Source organism: Pinus tabuliformis, chromosome 8 (assembly GCF_031772625.1).
Source record: "Pinus tabuliformis cultivar Carrire ecotype Pingquan chromosome 8, CPIR1, whole genome shotgun sequence".
NCBI lineage: Eukaryota > Viridiplantae > Streptophyta > Pinopsida > Pinales > Pinaceae > Pinus > Pinus tabuliformis.
In genome coordinates, this window is record NC_142294.1 from 730,476,531 (window position 1) to 730,495,373 (window position 18,843).

The following is an 18,843-nucleotide window of genomic DNA, read 5'->3' on the forward strand; positions in this document are numbered from 1 at the left end:
AGACCTCATCTGCCCCAAGGCAGGCATCCAGTCCTGTACTCAATGACCCCAGGCATTTCGCAAGGCTGGCCCACTCCCTCCACAACTACTAAGGTGCATAGCCCCAGGCAACGAAGTCCTTTACATCCCTTCCAGACTTTGGCATCCCAATCCAATAACAGGCACCTAGCCTAGAACATCAGGCACTTGGCCTCCTCAAGATGGTCCCATAGCTCTTCAAGAGCTATCCATCAAGAGCTATACACAAGACAAAGGAACCACTGGCATATGTAGTGTTGATTGAGTTTTGTCCCCAGCCCATATGGTATTACTTATTCTCCCTCATGCGTATGGGCTCGCAAGAGATCATCAAATAAACCAGCCCTCATGGCCCAATGTGTAGTCCTGTTGATCAATACAATTCAACATGCAACAATGCATTTGCTATACCATCATAGTATCATAGAAAATAATCCACATGCCAAGTCTTTTATGTCGTCATGAAAATATTTATCATTATTAATAACAAACTGCGTGCTCATGCATGTCATTTGTATGCAACTATTACATGCTTCACCATTTAAATTATGATATGAACATATTGCATCAAAGATATATCATGACTTTACATAATAGATGAACCACATGTAAATAACCTCATATTGTAGCATCATAAATCCTATGCAAACCATAAGGATACATTATCACTATAAGAACCATATGTGCATCATTATATCATATTAGTCAAGTACCTATGTTAACTAAGCATTTCCACACATTTTAATCAAGTAAATAAGGAAAGTCTTGAAAAATAACAGCCGCATCTTCCCAGGTAGCTGACCTTGGGCTATATTGGTCCCATTGGACCTTGACTTGCTCAAACTCACGGTTTCTGAGTCGACGAACCCGACGGTCTAGTATATAGAATGGTTCGACTTGAAGGACTCCTTCCTCGGAAACCTGCAATTTTTCAAATTTCAAAACATGGGACGGGTCGGGTACATATTTTCTAAGCATAGAAACATGAAACACATTATGCATCCTTTTTACATGGAATGGCAGCTCGAGCTTGTAAGCAACTGGTCCAATCCTCTCTAGGATTGTGAATGGCCCAACAAATCTAGGCGATAGCTTTGTTCCCTTACCCATCCTAAAGGGACTTTTAAAGGGTTTGATTCTAATGAAAACTTGGCTTCCTTCCTCAAAGTTTTTATCAATTCTCTTTGCATCAGCATAACTTTTCTAGCGATCCCTGGCTTCTTTTAGTCTCTGTTTAATTGTGGCCATTTGTTCTTCCATTTCTTGGAGCATTTCAGGTCCCAACATGACTCGATCCTCTAATCGATCCCAACTTAACAGAGTAGGACATGGTCTTCCATACACGATTTCGAAGGGAGCTGCCTGTATTGAACTGTGGTAACTATTGTTCTTTGCAAACTCTACTAAGGGAAGGTATTTCTCCCATTGGTTTTGTTGATCCATGACATACATTCTTAGCATGTCCTCCAACACTTGGTTTACTCTTTCTGTTTGACCATCTGTCTCTGGGTGATATGCTATACTGAAATTCAGTTGTGTTCCCATTGATTGTAATAGACTTTTCCAAAATCTGGAAGTAAAACGTGCGTCTCTGTCAGATATTATCTTTCGTGGTACTCCATGAAGGCGAATTATTTCTTTTAGGAAAATTTGAGTGATTGCTAATGCTTCAAAGGTGTTCTTGACTGGGATGAAGTGAGCACTATTATTTCAAGTCAATTTTAAATATTCCGACAAAATATTTTATTTATTTTTAGATGCCCATAGGCCCTAAGGGTTGAGCCCTGCTCTGATACCATAAAATTAATTTCCTAATTAAAATCAGAATCAACAAATAATTACATACCTATGTTACCTGTGATCAATGTTTCCCAAATGACAACAAGGTTTTTGGAACGACTCTCCACCCAACCGTAGGCTCAATTGTGCAATGGTTTGCTACAACTGGCCACCTCCGAGCCCTCAATCAACGTACTACTGCCAGTGACTCCTAAGTCTTAGAATACCATTTTCGCAAGAGAATGAAAGATAGAATCTCGAAATGATGGAATGCAGGAATGCCTCTCATCTTCCTCACCATCTATTAAATAGAACAAACATTGGAAGGGGAACCACATGCACACATTCCATGTGTCTACATGCAACTTTCTTTTGATTTTTAGCTTTCTTGTTTTATTTTCTTCTTTTTGATAGTTTTCTTGTTTTATTTCTATTTATTCTTATTTAGAGCTTTAATATGGTTATTACTATTTTTATTTTTATTTATTTTCTTGTATATATTTTTAATATCATTTATTATTTAACATTTATGATTTATTATTTTTATTATTTATTATTAAGTGATTTATTTATTATTTATATTATTAATTATTATTTTTTATTATTTATTATTTATCATTATTTTATTATTTACTATTTATTATTAAAGGGAGGGATATTACACTCTCGACCTCGGATGTTAGGAGTAGGGGCTAGACAGGAGATCCTTCCCCCCCTCTTCTTCTTCTTCTTTTCATCTCTGCTTCATCGCAGCGCTCTGTTTCGAAGCCGAGAGCTCCTTGCTTCTTCATTTACATTTTAGATGTATTTCCTGCTTTTTAAAAGAAATGTTAAAGGGGACCGTTTGGTCCACCGACTTGCATGATGTAATCATTGTAACCGACAGTCCCGTTGACCTACTATGGTCATTTGTTGGACATTAATAAAATTATCTTATCTTATCTTCTTCACTATTTGTGCTCTAGAGTTGTCAATTCTCACCTCTTTCATTTGCTATCTCAACTAGTGTTTCCACCTCTTCTTGGCTTCAGTTGCTCATCTCTATTGTTGTCCCCTCTTGTGTGTTTGGTTTCAGTCTTTTGGTCCTGGCTTTTGTAACTTTGATCTCTCTTTCCTCCACTTGTTCTTCCATACCTTTTCCGCCTCTCCTTCCTTCTCCTCTTCCCACCTTCACTTGCTTCTCAATCTTTATTGAGATTTGCTATTGTTAACGCCTCCTTGTATGTGGCAAGCCATTTACTTTTATGTTGTAGGTTGTGTTACCACATAATCTAGCAGGCGCTAAGGAGGGAAATACTAAGGGTCAACGAGCTAGACTAAATGATAACAATGGGACAATGTCCCATTGTCACACAACCAATGTTCCCTGCTCTTTATGGACTTTCACCGATGGGAGGAGTTCTGGTAGATAAAAAATCACCTTTAATTGATATTGTAGGGTTTGAGGTACTAGGCGATGTGGTAGGACTTCTTAAGGGAAGCTCTATGTGATAGTATGGCACTTCAAAAGGCTGACCTAGAAGAAACTTGCACGAGATCTATGATTTTGTGAATTATCATGGTTAAAGGTAATCTCGAGATCAAGCCAAGGAGAAGAAAGGGCTTCTTATGATTTATTCCAATGAATTCTTAGAAGACCCCAAGTCAAGGAAATGCAAACTAGGGTTTATGTTCTAGGGCACACCTCAGGCAAGAGTTTTTTATGTTTGTAAACACAAGGGATGCTTCTCAAACTTTGAGGACTTGTCGCTAAGACCCTAAGCTTAAAGTCTATTATATTGGAATCCAGCCTTTCACTCTTTAGGGAACTTCATTCTATACCCTAAGCTAGCCATCCAAGAAGAGGTTATCAGAACATTGGGAGAATAAGATATGGAGAATGAAAAATTTGATCACGAAATGTTTTGGAGCAGTGCCTTCTCCTTTGGGCTTATGGAGTCCTAAATGCTTAAGGTTTTCCATAATTGCCTTTAAGGTGCTCAAGGATTGATGCCCTAGTTAGCAACCCTCAACAATTACCCACTCAATTTTTTTGGAATTTTATGGAGGAAAAACAAAATTTCATCCACTATGAACATTCATCACATGTCATGCTATGAGTAACATGTGCAATTTTCCAACCAAATATCTTTCAAAATAAATCTTCAACAATTAGGGCACAATATAACATTAATCTAACTACAACAATTCCATACATTAGACATTTTTTTTGAATGAGACATCAAGAAGACAAATCAAGAGATAGCTCTAAATAAAATCAAATTTCAGCTCCAAATATCAAAATGCATCCAAGACATCCAATCTCTGACCCAAAGAAAAAGTTTGGATTTGCCAAGAAGGCCAATGTTCCCAAGTGTGATGATCATCAAATACGAATGAAGTTGAGTTTTACTTATATGAGATCAACTGCCATATAATGCTAATCCAGCCTGGGCACACTGGTCCAAGCGCATCATCTCGTGAATAATGTAGGGAAATGAGTAGATTGTTGAAGGTGTTGAGGGTGGCCATGGCATGGAATGATGTTATACACATGATGGGGGTCACATGGCTCTCAATGCTTTACCCAAGGGTGTCAATATGATCCTCTAGTGGACTTGGTCCCCACTTAAGTTGCCCAACCCATGATGAAACTACCTATTAACTACCTATAATATCCAATGCGCATCCTCACAATTAGGTACGGTAATTCATTGGTACATCTAAGTGAACCATGCTTGTTTATCAAGGGCACATTGAGACTTCATAGTGGGCTTCCTTTATAAGTTTAGTGTTACTTCCCTATGAAGGAGTTGGTAATAAACAACCCTATTAGGTGTTCCCAGTCCCTAAGGTGGAAGACAGGTGCCTGATACATCCTTTAATTGATTGGTGTCACTTGAATGATGATGAATGGATGGGGACTCTAATGTCTCAAGTCCAAATGCCATGGGTTCAAGGATGGGAATGATGATTATTTGGGTGTATAGGTGTAGGAGGGAGCAATCGTGGATACATGAGTTACCCAATTCTTATTTTTGCCACCCTTCTTTATTTTCCTTTTGCCTTCTCTTGATTTTCTTTTGTATTACTGGTCGGGGCTTTAGGAAAGGAGAGCGTGTTGTTTATGATATAGTCAATTATTACCCCCTTAATGTGGGGCAGTTCATTTCTCACCAGGGGTTGGGACGTGCATGGGTTCCTCAATGATTTTGGGGCACTCATAGGGCCCTAGGAGCTAGGGTGATGTCCATAATAAAGGGTAGAGCTCATGCTTGACTTTTGCCCATGTGCTATATTAAATGTACCGACGATCATTTGCATTTTATAATATTCTTTTTCTTTTGTTTCTTGCTTGTGGCCATGATATGCTTTTAACATTCTTTTAACTACATCAACCTCTGAGGCAACATTTCCAGGACCAACCTAGACATGTGGACAAGGGTAGGGGGTGTGCCAGTGCCCAGTGTGAATATGATGAAATAAGGGTTTTAATGTGCAGAGGGGAGTGAAAAATGTGGATGGGGAAAACATGATTGTGCTACCAAAATCAAGGTTTCTCAAGTAGTGCTCTTCCTAAATCCATAGGGCAATAGGGGATATCCGACTAGATTAGGATTGAGGATTAACGCCCCATTTGAGGTGAGGGAAAAAAACTACAGTCAAAGCCCTTCCTTTTTTCAAAGTCATTCAATAATCCATACCTAGGATACCCAAGGAGAAACAAGTATAAGCCCCCAATTACACAATGAGATAAATACCTTTTGGTTGGATAACCCACCTTCAAACATATGTTCTTGAAATATGGGCAAGGGGACACATGACTGATGCAGGGAGCAGAGATCAAATGGCACAATGTATTAGCTACACTGGTGCCTTTTAGGGTCTACTGGCTATTGGATGAAGAGAGATATAGGAAAAAAAAATTTCCTATGTGTCACCCACTTTTGGTGGGTAACATGCTTTTTTAGAACTAAGATTACGACACTCACATCTCTTGTTTGACTCAACAAGCTCCTACATCATCAACTGCCACAAAGTACAAGTGTGGATCTTCTAATTCTTCTCTCTTTCCTTTCTATTTTCATTTATCTTTTTGATATTTTTCATTCTAGTTATGTCGTTATATTACCACCCAAAGTCCTCCCTTTAAATGACAATGCCTTATATATACAACTGAGACACTAGGGCTAATGGAAGGTACAAGATAGACCCTAGGGATAATGGAAGAGTGTTAAGTTATGGTATGTTCTATGCTTATAACAGTTTACTTCTTTTTCTTATTATATTCCACCGATTAGCAATCATATGTACATAAAGTAAAGTGCAGATAGAACATTAAACGATCGACATAAAACAAGCCAAGACAAGAGACACAAGATGTGGTGGCTAGCCAGGGACAAACCCCACATTGTGTGGGGAAACCCTTTGATCAAATCTTCTTTTATTTTCAATAATTCAGCAGAGAGAAATAGTACAATAAATCTAATTCATATCAGCAGTAGCAAACCCTAGATCAGTAGCATCAGCATTAGCGGCTTCATTATCAAACTAGGGCAGACCATATCTCACAAACCGACAGTCGGATTGACTTCATTCCACCACCAAAAGTTTCGGCTTCCAGAGGAGGTTCAGATGAACCTACAGCACAGTTCAGATGAGGAGATCTTCTAGGCCACGCAAGTCAATCTTTACTTCTGCAGTTGCAGCTTCAGTTTCAGCAGTTTCAGGCTTCAAACTAGGGCAGTCGATATCTTGCAAACTGTTCGTCGGATTGACTTCATTCCACCACCAAAAGTTGCAGCTTTCAAAGGAGGTTCAGATGAACCTACATCGCAGTTCCAAAGAGGAGATCTTCTAGGCCACTCAAGTCAATCTTTACTTCTGCAGTTGCAGCGTCAAATTCAACAGCTTCCGGCTTCACATGTGTGAGAGAGAGAGACCCATTTCAGCGCAGTAGAGAAGAGACTCATATCTGCGCAGTAGAGAGAGAGAGATGTGATGAGATGAGTGAGTCCAAATGAGGAAAAGTCCTCTTATATTTATACACAACGTTGGTGGGTGAATAGATGCGACTGTTGGGCTTCTGAGCCTACATGAGTTGTAGGTCGGCTTGATAATAATTCCATAATCAAAATAAATTCATATCTCCATGAATACTTATTGGAATTGGATGATCTTTATATCAATCCTACACCTCTCGACGAGAGGAATCTAATAAAAATATTATTAGCCATGAATAAGATGATCCACATGAAGTTTTGCCCTGGTTGCCAATTTTAACACTCCCTCTCAACCATGGAGAACTTCATCTGCAATCTGTCTATCGGTCGTTACTATTCATCCATCAAATGCACTGCCTTGTACAGCCTGACCCTTGCCCTGCTCTGCTCTATTTTGCCTGTTCTGCTTTGTCTTGATCTGCCCTGCACTGATCTGTACTGTTTTGTTTTGTTTTGATCTGCTCTTGCATTGTTCTGTTCTACTCTGCTTTTGTCCGAATTATGAAGAAGAAGAAATGATCGAGGATGTATCATACTGACTCAAAGTCAGTCTCAGAGTATGTACCACTGGTCCCAGACCAGTCTCAACCAACCCAAAGTCAGCGTCATAGTGAGTACAACTCTAATGGTCCCAGACCAATATCATCCTCCACTGACTCAAAGTCAGTCTCAGAGTATGTACCACTGATCCCAGACCAGTCTCAACCGACCCGAAGTCAGCATCATAGTATGGTACAACTCCTACCATTGGTCCCAGACCAATATCATTGATCCTAGATCAATGGAGGTCATCCTAGCGTAGGGAGTATGGTAGTTACAACGATGCGTCCATTGGTACTACTATGGTCCCTAACTTCATTTCCCTGCTCATTGATCAGATGAGAGGTACTTCCCATGAGTCCCAGACTGCATGGGTAGGATGCCTCGATAGGAGAACTAATCAATCCTGTCCTCACAGGAGAACACATCAACCCTGCTACAATTGCCATGGAGAACACATCAATCCAGGCCTCACAGGAGAACACATCAATCCTGCTACAATTGCCATGGAGAACACATCAATCCAGGCCTCACAGGAGAACACATCAATCCTGCTACAATTGCCATGGAGAACACATCAATCCTGCTACAATTGCCATGGAGAACACATCAATCCAGGCCTCACAGGAGAACACATCAATCCTGCTACAATGTCGCCACGGGGTGTACATGTATACCACCAGGGGATAGTGAATAATCCTGTGGTCATATGCTGCTCCAAGAAGCACCCCGCACCCCCCTGGAGCTCTCAGAGCTCAATGCATCATACATGACCCTCATTGGAGGGTCTTTGAACAACTCCAAGTTGTTCACGGAAAGTCAGAAATTTTACTTTCCCAAGGGGTTTTGTCAAAATGTCGGCGACCTGTTCATCTGTATTGATATGATGGAGCCTTATAGCTCCCCGTTGCACCATATCTCGAATATAATGGTATCTGATATCAATATGCTTGGAGTGATCATGGAATACGGGATTCTCTGACAAACGAATTCCACTTTGGTTGTCACAAAGGATCACAGTGGTATCCAATGTGAATCCAAACAACTCACTGAAGAGCTTTCGCAACCAAACTGCCTCACAAGAAGCCATGCTAGCAGCAATATACTCTGCTTCGGCGGTGCTCAAAGCCACCGACTTTTGTTTCCTGCTCATCCAGGATATCGAAGCAGATCCCAAGGAGAAACAACACCCAGAAGTGCTCTTACGGTCCTCCACATTGCCTGCCCAGTCAGCATCTGTGTATCCAAATAGTCTCACATCTCTGGCAATGTATCTTAACCCATAAGTGATAGTGCCACGAAGATATCTCAGCAGATTCTTGGCACCAATCCAGTGTATGTGGTGGGGTTCAACCATATGCTGGCTCAACGTGTTGACTGCAAAGCATATATCTGGACGGGAGTTCACTAAGAACATTAATGCTCCGACGAGTTGCCGATACTCGGTAGCATTTCGTAAAACAGGTCCAGCAGCACTACCGCTTAACTTCTTGAAGTCAAGCTTCATACGAGTAGTTACAGGCTTGCAGTCCACCATTCCGAATCTTTCCAATATCTTCACCACATATTTTCCTTGAGATAGGAAAATTTCTCCTGGCTTTTGCCACACTTCAAGTCCTAGGAAGTAGTGCATTAGTCCTAGGTCTTTCATTTCAAATTCAGAGGCCAGCTCCCTCTTACATTTGTGAATGAGAGGGTCTGCACCTGTTAGAAAGAGGTCATCCACATACAACACCAGTATGAGAGGCTTGTCATCTTCAACCTTAAAGTAAAGGTTAGGATCGGCTTCACTCCTAGTGAATCCCAGCTTCATCAAGTAGCTATCGATCCTCTCATACCATGCTCGGGGTGCTTGCTTCAGCCCATAGAGAGCTTTCTTCAACCTGCATACATGAGATTTTCGATCATAAATCTCAAATCCTTCGGGTTGCTCCACGTAGACCTCTTCTTTGATCGAGCCATGCAAGAACACAGTCTTGACATCCATCTGATGTAGGTTCCATCCTTGTGAAGCGGCAAGGGCTATGATCGAGCGGATGGTCGTATATCTGGCAACAGGTGCAAATATCTCATCATAGTCTATACCTTCCTTTTGGGAGAAACCTCGAGCAACAAAACGAGCCTTATACTTTTCCGTGCTTCCATCTGCTGCATGCTTTATCTTGTAAAGCCATTTGGAAGTAACAACAGTCTTGTCCTGGGGTCTGGGAACTACTTCCCAAACATCATTCTTTATGATAGACTCATATTCTTCGGTCATAGCATCCTTCCATACTTGATGCTTGATGGCATCTGAGAATGACGAAGGCTCATTTTGTATGATCGTGCTCATGATGGTCAGGTATCCTTGATACCTATTAGGTTTCTTACTTTCATGAAAGGTTTCTCGAGGTGCAGCATGTCCTTCAGCATCATCAAGTAACCCCTTAAGCCATGAAGGCCTCTTCCTAGAAGAGGAAGGCTCATATGGAGGAGGATCAATTGGATCCATGGGTTCTTCTACATCAGGCATTGATTCATCATCCTTTTCTTTCAGTTCCCTGGTGTCGGCTTCTTGAGAGCTCCTCAAAGTCGGAAGATTGATCACCTTGCTGAGAGCCATATCTTCGTCAAAGGTGACATCATGACTAATTATGACTTCCCTTTGACCGACTACATAGATTCTATAGCCTTTAGTATTTTCACCATAGCCCACGAAAATTCCCTTCTTTCCAGATGCTCCCAATTTATTTCTTTTCTCTTTCGGCACATGAAAGTATACAGGGCTTCCAAAAATTTTAAAATGAGAAACATCAGGTTTCTTACCGGTGAATTTTTCTTCAGGAGTCTTGGAACCCAATGCTTGATGAGGGCATCGATTTTGTACATATACAGCAGTGTTTGCAGCTTCAGCCCATAGAAACTTAGGAAGAATTTGATCATGTAACATGGCCCGGACAGCTTCCATAATTGTGCGGTTCTTCCTTTCTGCCACACCATTTTGTTCAGGAGTATATGGTGTAGTAGTCTCCCTCTTGATGCCAGCCTCTTTACAAAAATCATGGAACTCATTAGATTCATATTCAGTCCCATTGTCAGTTCTTAAGATCTTGATCTTCTTTTCGGTTTGATTCTCGATTAGGGCTTTGAAGTGTCGGAACCAAGGGAACACTTCATCCTTCTTTTTCAAGAAGTATATCCAGGTCTTTCGAGAATAGTCATCTGTAAAAGTGAGATAATATGAGTATCCTCCCAAGGAGTTCACAGGCATCATACCTGATATGTCTGAGTGAACTAGTTGTCATATATCGGAGGTCTTGCTTTGACTTGAAGGGAATGGTCCCCTTTTGAGCTTTCCTTCGGCACATCCCGGACATACACCTTCTTTCTCTACTTGGAATTCAGGCATCCCTGTTACCATCTGTCTTACATTGGGTAGAGCTTTGTAATGAAGGTGGGCAAACCTCTGATGCCAAAGATCGGACTGAAGCATTGTGTCACAAGACATGACACCTAGCGGACTTCCACCGACTTGATATAAAGAATCAACTCGAAACCCAAGAGTGAAAGCATCTTTAACATTATTTTTCCATATGCGTACCTTACCATCGCTGAAGGTTACCTTATAGCCTTTGTCTTCCATTGCCGAGATGGATACCAGGTTCTTTTTGAGATCAGGGACATATAATACATCTTGTAAGTGAATCGTATTACCTTGATTCAGTTTAAGAGAAACATTGTCTACGCCTTTCACTGGGTATTTCATGTCATCTCCAAGGACAATTTCCAGGTTAGTTTCTTTCTCTACCAGATTATAGAGTACTTCTTTGTAACCAGTGAAGTGTCTTGAGGCACCACTATCAATGAGCCAAATTCCCATTGAGTCCGAAGGAGCGGAGGTAGATAGAGCAGCTGGTAGATAATATTCAGCCTGCTTATCGTCAACAGTGTTAGATTCATACCTGCAATTTCTAGCCTTCTTGAATGGTGGCCCTCTTCCTTGATTTCCCGCATTCCTTTTTCCTTTGTTGTTGAATTTTCCATTCCTTCGATTACCATGAGAGGGATTTTGATCATCGTCATGGTGAGAGTCCTTTCTATCAGGGCATTCCCTTGCATAGTGACCTGCTTTATTGCAAATGAAACATCGTCCTTTTCTTCCACCCTTAAATCTAGCCTTTCTTTTCGATTTAGACCCAGAATTATTTCTTTTCTTAGCATGAGAAGAAAAAGCAGCAAGAGGACCTTTAGGCAAGGGCATTTCCTGGTCTTCTACCCTTGTTTGTTCTTGAATGCATCTAGCCATTAATTACTCGAAACTAGGAATTACATTATTGTTCAGAAGAGTAGTCCTGAACACATACCATTCAGATGGTAATCCTCCGAGAGTTGTGAGTGCCATTTCTCTATCAGTAATGGTTTCCCCAATAGATAGAGGATCGTTCTTGATCTCGGTGATTCTTAAGAAGTATGCTTGCATACTTTCATCTTTACCCTTCTTGATTTCCCTCAACTTATTTCTAAGAAACAAAACTTGATTTGCATCATTAACTTTAAATAAACTCACCAGTCTGTCGTAGATTTCCTTGGAGGTGTCTAGATCAGAGATGTAGGCCACCAAGCACTTGTCGATAGAGTCCTGGATGATCTTCTTTGTTTTGACTTCTCCATTTTTCCATTTGTTCCAGGTAGCAACAGATGCATTTGATGAAGGCTCAACAATATTGCCTCTTACATGGTCCAGCACTCCTTGATCTTCAAGGGTTAGATCGATAGACATCTTCCATCCGTGATAGTCAGCTTTCTCACGGAGCTTGTCTTCGGCAGGAAAGAGTGTTGAGGACCCCATAGTTCTTTTAGGATAGCCTTGCCAATCTTCTCTTCAATGATTGCTCTTGCTCTTGCTCGGGCTTTGTCTTCACCTCAGCTCTGATACCATGTTAAGTTATGGTATGTTCTATGCTTATAAAAGTTTACTTCTTTTTCTTATTATATTCCACCGATTAGCAATCATATGTACATAAAGTAAAGTGCAGATAGAACATTAAATGATCGACAGAAAACAAGCCAAGACAAGAGACACAAGATGTGGCGGCTAGCCAGGGACAAACCCTACAATGTGTGGGGAAACCCTTTGATCAAATCTTCTTTTATCTCCAATAATTCAGCAGAGAGAAATAGTACAATAAATCTGATTCATATTAGCAGTAGCAAATCCTAGATCAATAGCATCAGCATTAGCGGCTTCATTATCAAACTAGGGCAGACCATATCTCACAAACCGACAGTCGGATTGAATTCATTCCACCACCAAAAGTTTCGGCTTCCAGAGGAGGTTCAGATGAACCTACAGCGCAGTTCAGATGAGGAGATCTTCTAGGCCACGCAAGTCAATCTTTACTTCTGCAGTTGCAGCTTCAGTTTCAGCAGTTTCCGGCTTCAAAATAGGGCAGTCGATATCTTGCAAACCGTTCGTCGGATTGACTTCATTCCACCACCAAAAGTTGCGGCTTTCAAAGGAGGTTCAGATGAACCTACAGCGCAGTTCCAAAGAGGAGATCTTCTAGGCCACGCAAGTCAATCTTTACTTCTGCAGTTGCAGCTTCAAATTCAACAGCATCTGGCTTCACATGTGTGAGAGAGAGAGACCCATTTCAGCGCAGTAGAAAAGAGACTCATATCTGCGCAGTAGAGAGAGAGAGATGTGATGAGATGAGTGAGTCCAAATGAGGAAAAGTCCTCTTATATTTATACTCAACGTTGGTGGGTGAATAGATGCGACTGTTGGGCTTCTGAGCCTACATGAGTTGTAGGTCGGCTTGATAATAATTCCATAATCAAAATAAATTCATATCTCCATGAATACTTATCAGAATTGGATGATCTTTATATCAATCCTACACCTCTCGACGAGAGGAATCTAATAAAAATATTATTAGCCATGAATAAGATGACCCACATGAAGTTTTGCCCTGGTTGCCAATTTTAACAAAGAGTGATACCTAGTGTAACCTTAGTATCTTCTTCACACATTGTAGGCCGATTGTTCTTTGACACAGGAGTAAATACATAAAAGAAACTAAGTCTAATGAATGATAATAATTTCAAAGTGTTTTAGACTTAGATTAATATGATTTGTATTATTTCATTATCTATATTGTAGATTTATGCAAATAGAAAATAAAAGGATGGGATTTTTTTATTTTTGAGAGTGGTTGAAAGGAAACAATAATGTTTAAATTAGAATTATGACTATCGGGTCTAAAAGCCCAATTTGGAGGGCTATTTGTTTAAGAATAATGGAACCAACAAAGTTGCAAATTGCATATTGTATCCAATCCTATCTTGTTATCAATTGTTATCTTGTTATCAGTTGAAAGGGCCTATTACCGCAAAATTTTGCAGGCCTAGTGGAAATCCTTACTAGGAAGATCTAGACCTTGTGGTAACAAGAGATTTGCCACCACTATCACCTCAACAACCTTTCTACAGCTATATAGTAATATATTGCACCATAGGAAAGAATTGCCTGTATGTGGATCAACTAGACTATATTCAACAAGGAAGGTTTAAACGATGTGGCATGCTTAACGAGTATAGAATCAAAAAGTAATCGGTCAAATCTTATATGAATATCAAAGTGAAGAAACTCATTCGTTTAATTTTTTTTTTTTATGGTTATAATTTTCTATATATTATTTTATGTGTATATTTTTCTATTGTTAGGGCATTTTGAATAGTAAAAATTAAGGACAATTGCAGAATTTAGTAAAAAGAGATGGTTGTTTGGTGGAATAAGGAGTGCTTTTTATTTCCACTAGGGCTATGGGGTCAAATGGATGCCCCTCTTGAGTTGGTTGATCAATGCTTGTGTATTATGGCTAGAGATGGAACTCCAAAAGTTAAATGAGCTTGTGCTTATTCAAGAGCAGGTTTTGAAACCAAGCCCTACTAGAAATAATTATACTTAGGGAAAAGGCTTCAACAAATAGCCCAATTATGATGCAAAATAAACTGAAGCCCTTGGTGAGGAGAACTAGGGCATGGCCCAACAAGAAGAAACAAACTCCACCTTACACCAACAAGAGAGATGTGTGAGTAAAACCCTAGACATCTCTCAGCAAGTGACAAAGCTTCCTTTCAAATGGATTGATCTAGTTCGTTTTTATAATATTCTTTAGTTATCCTCTAATCACCTTAAGAAATATGTGAAATAAACCAAGAAATATAATTCACGATGAACACCAAATATTTCATGAAAATGTTTCACATTATGGAAAAACGATCTGTACAATTCACAATGATCTGTAGGGGAAGGAAATTTCCCTATTTATAGATTAGGATCTCAACATCTTTCCTCCTTTTGCTTGAAAATATAATCGAATTTTCATCCACAATATGCTTCACGATTAAGTCAAACTACAAGTTATTTCATTAGATTACTTGAATTTAAAAATAGGTGAGACATCCGACCAATTAGAAGTTTTATTTGACAAAAGGAGGTCTGAATTGACCCAAGAAATAGCTTGACATTCCTTGAAAAATGAACTTGAATGCTTAGGAAGTCAAAAATTCCACTTTGTTTGCATAGTGTTTCTTGAATGGGGATGTTGGCCTTTCCAACGGTTAGTATAATGTTGATGACCTCCCTTTGCTTGGCGCGAGGATGATTCACACCATGCTTTTAGGTTCCTTGCTTGATGATTGATTTGAGGAACAAAGAGTGCATTGAGATAATATGAAAGTGGGGAAAGTACAATAAACAATCACCTTTATAGGGCTACACAACAGGTGCTCCCATAAATAATTAGTTGTAGTAGATCCACGTCCCGATGCTCGCATATCACTGTAGGAGATAAGAATGCAGGATGATGCTTTCTTTCCCATACTATTCTTCTCTTTTCCTTACCCATCGAATTTTAAATGAAATCCATTCCTTCTAGTACTAACCTTTCTCTAGTGGCTTGTGGACTATACTAGCCTCATAAGGTTTCCATAAGTAATATTCTCTACCAAGTTGAGTGATGCTCTGGTTTTGGGAGCGACCATTGTGAGAGAAACCTAGGCCTTATATGTTGAGGGTTTGTCAAAAAATTAATAGCACCCCCATTCATACTTTTACTAATGAACCCTTTCTCCTATATCATCTCTCTTTGTTTCTTTTGCTTGCCCCTTTCTTAGGCTACATGACCACTAATGGGTCTCTCTAGGTCGTCTTCTCAGGTAGGGCCCGAGCTGAGATGGCTTGTCCTTAGATGGGACCAATCACCATGCCTCTCCATTTTCTATTAGGTACTTTGGTCTTGGTTGTCGCATCCTATAGAGTGCAGCTATGGGATCACATATCCAACCATTACTCTAGTGCTTGGTTGCACTCGTCTATTGCATTACCTAGTTCAACACTAGGATTTCCAACTTTTTTTTTTCCTTCACTATTTTTGCTTCAGATTCATCAATTCTCACCTATTTCATTTGCTATCTCAAGTAGTGTTGCCACCTCTACTTGGCATCAGTTGTTCATCTCTATTGTTTTACCCTCTTGCATATTTGGTTCCATTTTTTGGTCCTGGCTTCAATAAATTTGATCTCTATTTCCTCCACTAGTTCATCCCTACCTTTGCGACCTCTCCTTCCTTTTCCTCTTCTCAACTTCATGCACTTCTCAACCTCATTGAGATTTGTTATTGTTATCACCTCCTTGTATGTGGCAATCCATTTACTTTTATGTTGTAGGTTGTGTTACCACAATCTATCAGGCCCTAAGGAGGGAAAGCCTATGGGTCAAAGAGCTAAACTAAGTGTGATAACAATGGGACAATGTCCCACTGTCATCACAGTTAGTGTTCCTTGCTCTTTACGGGCTTTCACTGATGGGAGGAGTCTCGGTAGATAAATAATCATCTTTAATTGATGTTCTAGGGTTTGAGGTACTAGGTGATGAGGTATGACTTCTTAAGGGAAGCTTTATGCGATAATATGGCACTTCAAAAGGGTTTTCGCTCCCTATAATAGACCTAGAAGAAACTTGCTCGAGATCTAGGGTTTTGTGAATTATCGTGGTTAAAGTACTGCCGAGATCAAGGCAAGGAGAAGAAAGGGCTTCTTATGATTTATTCCAATAAATACTAAGCTTATTCAACCCTCGAAGAAGTGTCGAATTCAAGGAAATGTAAACTAGGGTTTCCCTTTTAGGGCACACCTCGGGCAAGAGTTTTTATGGATGAAAACATAAGGGATTTTTGTCAAACTTTGAGTTCTTGTAGCTAAGACCCTATGCTTGAAGTCTATGATCTCAGAATCCACCCTTGCACTCTCTAGAGAATTTCGCTCTATGCCCTAACCTAGTCGTTGAAGAAGAGGGGACCGAAACTTTGGGAGAATAAAATATGGAGAAGGAAGGATTTGATCACGAAATGGATTGGACTAGTGCCTTCTCCTTTGGGCTTAAGGAGTCCTAGATGCTTCAGATTTGCCATAATCGTCTTTAAAAAGGCCATGAATTGATGCCCTAGCTACCAATCCTCAACAATTACCCTATCAAAATTTATGGAGTTTGCCTAAGGTCAAGATTCCAGCAGATGCAGTGGGAGCTCTATAGAAGCTTTATGTGATGATTTGAAACTTTGAAAATGTAATATCCCCAATTTTGATTTTTCATTTAATAGGATCCTTTACTTGTACTTTTACTCTTGAACCCTTTCTCCTTTATACTTCTTTACTTCATAATCAACTTGGGGAATTCCTCCTCCTATATCCTCTCTCTTTGTTTCATTTGTTTTCACATTTCCTAGGTTACATCACCACTAATCGATCTCTTTTGGTCCTCTTCTTAGGTAGGGCCCAACCTGAGATGGCTACTCCTTGGATGGGACCAATCATCATGCCTCTCCTTTGCCTAGTAGGGACTTTGGTCTTGGTTGTCGCATCCTATAGACTGTAACTATGGGATCACATCTCCAACCATTGCCCCAATGCTTGCTTCCACGCGTTTATTGCATTTCCTAGTCTAGCACTAGCATTGTCAGCGTTTTCTTCTTGCCTTCACTATTTGTGCTCCAATGTTTTCAATTCTCACCTCTTTCATTTGCTATTTTAACTAGTGTTTCCACCTCTTCTTGGCTTCAGTTTATCATCTCTATTGTTGTCCCCTCTTGTGTATTCGGTTCAGTCTTTTGGTCCTGGCTTTTGTAACTTTGATCTCTCTTTCCTCCACTTGTTCTTCCCTACCTTTGCCGCCTCTCCTTCCTTCTCCTCTTCTCACCTTCACTCGCTTCTCAGTCTTCATTGAGATTTGCTATTGTTATCGCCTCCTTGTATGTGGCAAGCAATTTACTTTTATGTTGTAGGTTGTGTTACCACACAACTAGCAGGCCCTAAGGAGGGCAAGACTAAGGGCCAAAGAGCTAGACTAAGTGATAACAATGGGACAATGTCCGACTATCACACAACTAATGTCCCCTGCTCTTTATGGAGTTTCACCGATGGGAGGAGTTCCTGTAGATAAAAAAATCACCTTTAATTGATATTTGTAGGGTTTGAGGTACTAGGTGATGAGGTAGGACTTCTTAAGGGAAGATCTATGTGATAGTACGGTTTTGTGAATTATCATGGTTAAAGGTACTCTCGAGATCAAGGCAAGGAGAAGAAAGGGCTTCTTATGATTTATTCCAATGAATTTTCAGAAGACCCCAAGTCAAGGAAATGCAAACTAGGGTTTATCTTCTAGGACACACCTCATGCAAGAGTTTTTATGTTTGTAAACACTAGGGATGCTTCTCAAACATTGAGGACTTGTCGCTAAGACCCTAAGTATGAAGTCTATTTTATCGGAATCCGCTGTTTCACTCTCTACAAAATTTCACTCTATGCCCTAAGCTAGCCGTCCAAGAAGTGGGGACCAGAACTTTGGGAGAAGAAAATATGGAGAACGAAAAATTTGATCACGAAATGGTTTGGACCAGTGCCTTCTCCTTTGGGCTTATGGAGTCCTAAATGCTTCAGATTTGCCATAATTGCCTTTAAGGTGCTCAAGGATTGATGCCCTAACTACCAACCCTCAACAATTACGCACTCAAATTTTAGGGAGTTTTATGGAGGAGAAACAAAATTTCATCCACTAAGAACATTCATCACATGTCATGCTCTGAGTAACATGTGAAATTTGCCAACCAAATAGCTTTCAAAATAAATCTTCAACAATTAGGGCACAATATAACATTAATATGCCGGCAACAATTCCATACATTAGACATTTTTTAGGAATGAGACATCAACAAGAGGCACTTACTAGATGACAATATGATATATCCATCCACAAATCAAGAGATCACTCTAAATAAAATCAAATTTCAGCTCCAAATATCAAAATGTATCCAAGACATCCAATCGGTAACCAAAAGAAAATGTTTGGATTTGCCAAGAAGGTCGAAGTTCCCAAGTGTGATGATGATCAAATACGAATGAAGCTGAGTTTTATTTATATGAGATCCGCTGCCACATAATGCTAAGCCAGCTTGGGCACATTGGTCCAAGCGCATCATCTCAT